Genomic DNA, 6,000 nt, shown 5'->3' with positions numbered 1-6,000 from the left:
ACTTCATCGTTTATTACTATTTGACCATTTTGTGAAATCCTCAATCCGCCCCAGGCTTTTGGTTTGGGTTTTTATGTTTGTATGTTTTTTGATTAGTTTTTGTAGTAGTACATAATATTACCTGTTTTTCCACATTTTCAATACTGACTCTTAACTAACAGATGGTTGGCAGTTGTCATTGCTCTACTGTGTACAGTTGTCTTAGGGCATTTAAATAAAGGCACTTAATTTAATGCCCACGTGACCAAATGGGCGCTGACATTACAGCATCTAGACAGGATGTCTGGAAAAGTGACCTTTGGCACAGTGGTGGTCTTCCGTGTATTTCAATTGAAAAGCGGGATGCATGTCCAAATTTCCTAGCAAATTTGTCATTTTTTTGCAACTTTGTAGTATTATTGTAAGAGTTTCCGTCGATAACTTTTTTTTTTTCCGTCGACCAAAACTTTCAAAATTTAGTTCTTGAAAACAAAACAGAATCCCTGTATGTATAATTAAGTTGCCTATTAAATTTTCATCAATTTTGATGATATTTGTCTGAAAAATTCCTATCTCTTAGCATTGTACCACATCTACTGATCACTTGGTGGTCTTGGTATGGCGGCACCCATGGGTCACGTGGGCATTAAATTTAGTGCCTTTTATTTAATACCCTATGGTATTAAAACTGCTCTATGCTGGCAGTATGTGCACTTTCTGTTTTATTGGACCTGTGCTTTTAAACCTCCCACTTCATTTATACTAATATGAGCAATTGAATTAACATTAAAATATCATTTTAGACGCGTGCATGCATGATTTCATATGTCTGCTGTTCCAGTAGCCTCCCTGCGGGCGTTGTCGTGGATGAGTGGCGGGAACGCGGGCGTTTGTTACACTGTGTTCATTTAATTGCTCATTGAGTATAAACCAAAATTCATAGCATTAGAAGAAAAATATCCAGAAAGGTTCTGGATCTGGCCCCAATTTTTAACCTAAAGGAGTATTTCGTGATCCTAGCATCCTCTTTTTATGACATTTTTCAGAAGATATCCACGAAAAAAGCTTATTCCCCAGTTGATTCCGATTTTGCGTTTGCGAGTTATACATGATTATGAGTATTACACTGCTTCATAGACAGTGTGTTGTAATTTTGTTCTGGTATACCAGAACATTTTCAAATTTCATGATATTTTTGCTAAACAATTTAATCTGCAAGAACTATTTTATACATAAACATTATGTAGCCAGAGGTTTCCAGTGATATAAAAATCTCAACTTTTTTTGAGAAAAGTGAGAATGATGCTGTGGATCACGAAATGCCCATTTAAATGACTGCAAAGAACTATAATGAAGCAGAGATGCCAACCCTCCCTATTTAATAGGGAGGCTCCCTATTTTTGGAAACATTTTTGTCCATTTTGACACCCATATTTGGCAACCTCCCTATTTCTGACAAGTTATGTGCCATTGAAGTTGTATGTAATTTTGGAAACCTGCCTATTTTTTGTTTGAATCCTCCCTATTTTCTGGATGTTAATGTTGGCATCTCTGAAGAAGGTTCTGTAAAGATCAGAAAGAACATTTCATAGTTCTATGAAGCACTTTGTTCCAACGACTTTCAAAGGACCTGTCACTCTAAGGTCCATTTCTCAAAGCTTGGCTAGTGGTCAGGCTTCCTAAGCCTGCAGGCTAGCCCTACCAATGTTGATCCATTTGATTGAATTTTCTTTCTAGATGATATACGATGTGAAATTGAAAGCATTGGTATATAGGACTAATTGGGCTTAAGCCTGACCACTAGCCATGCTTCGAGAAACATGCCCTTACGGGCTACAAAGTTGACAGAGGAGGGTCAAGAGCCCTTCTGGATTTTTGTTACTTACCTAAAAAGAATAAAAGTAAAATGTGTAAAAAACCTGTAAGTGCATACTAATTTTTATGGCTGTAGAAAGGTTCTTCAATTCTAGATAGTATGTAGTGTCAATAGTTCTGGATGGTGTGTTTTGAATGTGAAAGTTGGTAAATCTAATAGTTTTGACATAGTGTAAAGTCACTATGGAACACAATAGCCTCACTCCAATGGCACAGTTCAATATCCTCAATTAAACAATTAGGGTGCAAAATTTGACCTCATTTTGCAGAGTATGAGTTTTTGTACTCAAATTTTCAAAGGTCATTCAATGAATGTGCAAATGTATTGGGGTTATAGAACTGAGCCCTTATAGATGAGCATGTTGTGAATCCTAGTGAGTATATCCATCTGTTAGTACACCCCTCACTCCTAAGTGTAAGTAAATGTTAACATGTACAGGTTTTATTTTATAATGACTGTATTGTTCTTGTTAAGATCGTGGACATCAATCCTGGGGAATTCCTCCCCCTCCATTTTTGGCCAAATTGGCCACTGTTTGGCAATTCAGGCCAACTGCCCCCCCACACACACACACTTTGCAAGAGGGATTGACATCGCTGTCACGTGAGTTAAAGCCATATTATAACATTTGCTGAGGAGAACGCCTCAGTTTTTTTTTTTAATTCTGGTTTTACACGATTGTAATGTACTTTAGTCAATAAAGATACTCTGCAAAAAGCAGACTTTAGGTGCTGTAGTTTTGTCAAAATCCGAGATTTTGAATAAAACGATGGAACCAGCGTTTTATTATTACAATGGAAATATTAGTGGAACACGTATGCACAGTACGTACATGGCGTGCGGGATACACATACACACTCACCCCGACGATCATACCGTATTACAACCACGGGAGTAACATGCATGGGCGCCCCGTGAGCGCTAGTAGCAAATTCCAATTTTCTATGCTTAAGGGTAGACGAGGTGTTGTTGGTCGAAGCAACCAAAAAAAAATCGATTTTCATTATCTAGATCAATATATTATTGACAAATAACACCTTGATGTTTTGCAAAAGTTCATTCTACAAATACTATACTTTGTAAACTTGCTTAATTTATATTTGTTATTGAGTTATGTACGTTTTACAACAGTGTTGTTGTTTAAGCCCTCTTTACAACATAACGCAAGAACCACAGGACCTACAAAAGTATATCTGTGATATTTGAATTCTTCTACTCGCTCGCTATGAAATGAGCAATGCAGTTTTTGCCAAAGCTCACTACCATTCACAAGATGCTGTGAACTACCAAATCGCAACAGTTTGAAATAAGTAATAACCTTAAGCTCACTTGTTCGGCTCAAAATTAAAAGGGGACATATCTGACAGTAAAAGCTAACATTTTATGGAAAATAAGTACTGATCTATTTTTACAGAAATGTTATAATATGGCTTTAAGAGATTTTTAATTAAAAAGTGCATTGACTCTTGGATAAGATGCCTTTCCTAGTTCTGACAAGTTTTGTAAAAGACATTATTTTCTGTAAGTAATGCAACTGGTTGTTAATATTGTAGCTGATGTATTGAAAGGGGTCACTTCTAGTCTATTAAATTTTCCAATTGAATTTTCAATCTAAAAGATTCATTTTTCAATCTTTTTAATCAAAAGGAGTGTTTCTCAATCTTTTAGCTATTGAAGTTAAAGCCTTAATGTACGATCTTATAATATGAAATTGGTTAATTTTTTTCAAACCTGATTTTTTGTAATGTTTACACATGTCCCAACTTGCACCTAAATGGAATCGGCCAAATTTGTTGTCTTTGTAGGTCAACAGAGCAAAGTTCAACATATTATCATAATTTAAACATGATAATATGTCCTCCCATAGAACTGCGTGTTAAATGGCCAAAATAACCAGTGGGGTTTCTTTCACTTTACCTTGTTATTTCAACCTAAAATGGACAACAACCCTTCTCGTCAGTTATCACTAATATTATTTCAACATTTTAAATAAAGAATAACAAAATCTAAATTTGATGGAAATCGTACATTAAGGCTTTAAGGGCAAATCTTTTCCTATTGAATATTCAGTCAAAAGGATAGATGTTCATTGTTTTTCAGTTTTTTGCCAGCTGACGAACAAATCCTCAGTCCAAAAAGATTGAAATATTCAATCTAAAAAAGTTAGAAATCTTATTCTAACCACATAACCATGATAATGTATGCCATTTGGTAGTTTAGCAGTGCATTCGGATTAACACTTGATTGGATGATGAAATCCAGGGGGGGCTTTGTCAAAAATCATGTAAAATCAGCCGTTTTTGGTTATTTTAGCCAATAAGCCCCCGCATAACTTAAGAGCCCCTCTGAGCCCCCGCAGGAATAGATCCTGGACACGCCGGTGAAATCAATCTACAAAAAGAGGAAGAGTCAAAAAGAGGAAGAACTGATTCCTATATCTGTTGAAAGATTTAAATGTTTCAATTTAAGAGAGGTCTTTGTGTTTTTCATGTTTTAGACCTTAAAAACCGTGTGTAAATATTATTGTAACTACAACTCGCCTTATACTTAGAAATGGTGCTTTTTAAGATCAATTTTCCTCTGAACTTGAATCAACAATTTTGTTGTCATAATAGGTGTCATTTAATACAAATTGAAGGTTTTTACATGATTGTATTTAATTTTTGTGGTAACCAATGTATATTCTTTCAAATTTTTTATGATACACCACGAGGTGTAATTTTTTTTTATGACAGCATTCTTGCTGCTGATATAAATAAACATGAAACAAAAACATGTAATTTCAGTGGTTATGTGTTTTCTTTGAGTGATTTGAGTATGAACTTAGATATTGGCGCCAATTTGTTTTGATGGACCATCGATGCTTGGCATCAGTGATTAATTGGCTACTAGGCGGTTACCCGTATTTCACGGTTCTCGGCTGTCATGGTTATTGACTTTTGCAGATCCTTTGGCTGGGATCACTCTCCACACGGCTGAGCTCAATTGCAGCTTTTTGCAATTTTACCTGACCTTTGCTCTCCCCGACAGACACCCACCCAAGACAGACAGACGATGTGTATTATTATAGACTAGGCGATTACCTGTATTTGGCGGTTCTCGGCTGTCGCGATTACCTGGCTGATGGTGACTGTACTCACCAAGTTTTATGCCCATAGGACAGTTTTTACTAATTTGACCTCAGATGACCCCTTGTGACCTGGATATGACCTTCCAAAATTTGACTCTAAATGTTGACTGTACCCACCACGTTTCATGCCCATACAACATTTTTTACTAATTTGACCTCAGATGACCTTCCAAAAATTTGACTCTAAAAGTTTTTTATCTTCATGTATTTTTATTATCAAAACAAAGAAATCACAGAGAAATTACAAGAAATCACATGGAAAAAGCAAGAAAAGCAGCATACAAAAATAGATTACAGTGGTACAACTAAAACATACAGTCATAGACTGTAGAAGGTCTATGATACAGTGTACAAGTGAAAAGTTAGAGAGTTACAATTCAAATCTCCATTTTTTAAAATGCACAGATAATTTACCTTTCCTCTTAGCAATATAATAATTATTCAGTATCTTTAAGAACATTCAGAAAAGTTTTAAATGAAACAAAAGTAGGTTTTTTGTCTTGAAATTTACACAGATATGATATTTCAAACATAAGCAAATGTAAGTAATATATTTATCTAAGGGCACTCCAAATAATTTATCAAATGTTGACAAATCAAAATCAATGTCATGTTTAACTTTGATAACTTGAACAAGCGCCTCCCAAATAGGTTTAACAATATCACAATTGCAAAAAAATGTGGGAGGAAGTTTCCGGAGCTTTATCACAAAAAGCACAGTTGGGAAAAATTTTTCTTTTGATTTTAAATAAAAAATCATTAAAAGCAATGGCATCATGAAAAAATTTGAAATAAAATGAACGTAATTTGGAACTAATGGAACATTTGAAATTCCTAAGATGAATTTCTTCCCAATCCTCAGAATCCACAGTGAAGCCCGCAAAGGTTTTCCCAGGAGGAAATTTGTTTATCTGGAAGGCTCTTGTCCAACATCAACAAATAAGCATATTTAGGAACTTTTGGAGCATCAATTAACTTCTTCACAAATAATTCAAAAACATCATCATTTTGAATA

The sequence above is a fragment of the Amphiura filiformis genome, chromosome 12 (assembly GCF_039555335.1).
Source record: "Amphiura filiformis chromosome 12, Afil_fr2py, whole genome shotgun sequence".
In the NCBI taxonomy this organism is placed as follows: Eukaryota; Metazoa; Echinodermata; class Ophiuroidea; order Amphilepidida; family Amphiuridae; genus Amphiura; species Amphiura filiformis.
Note: the sequence above shows the minus strand (reverse complement) of the source record.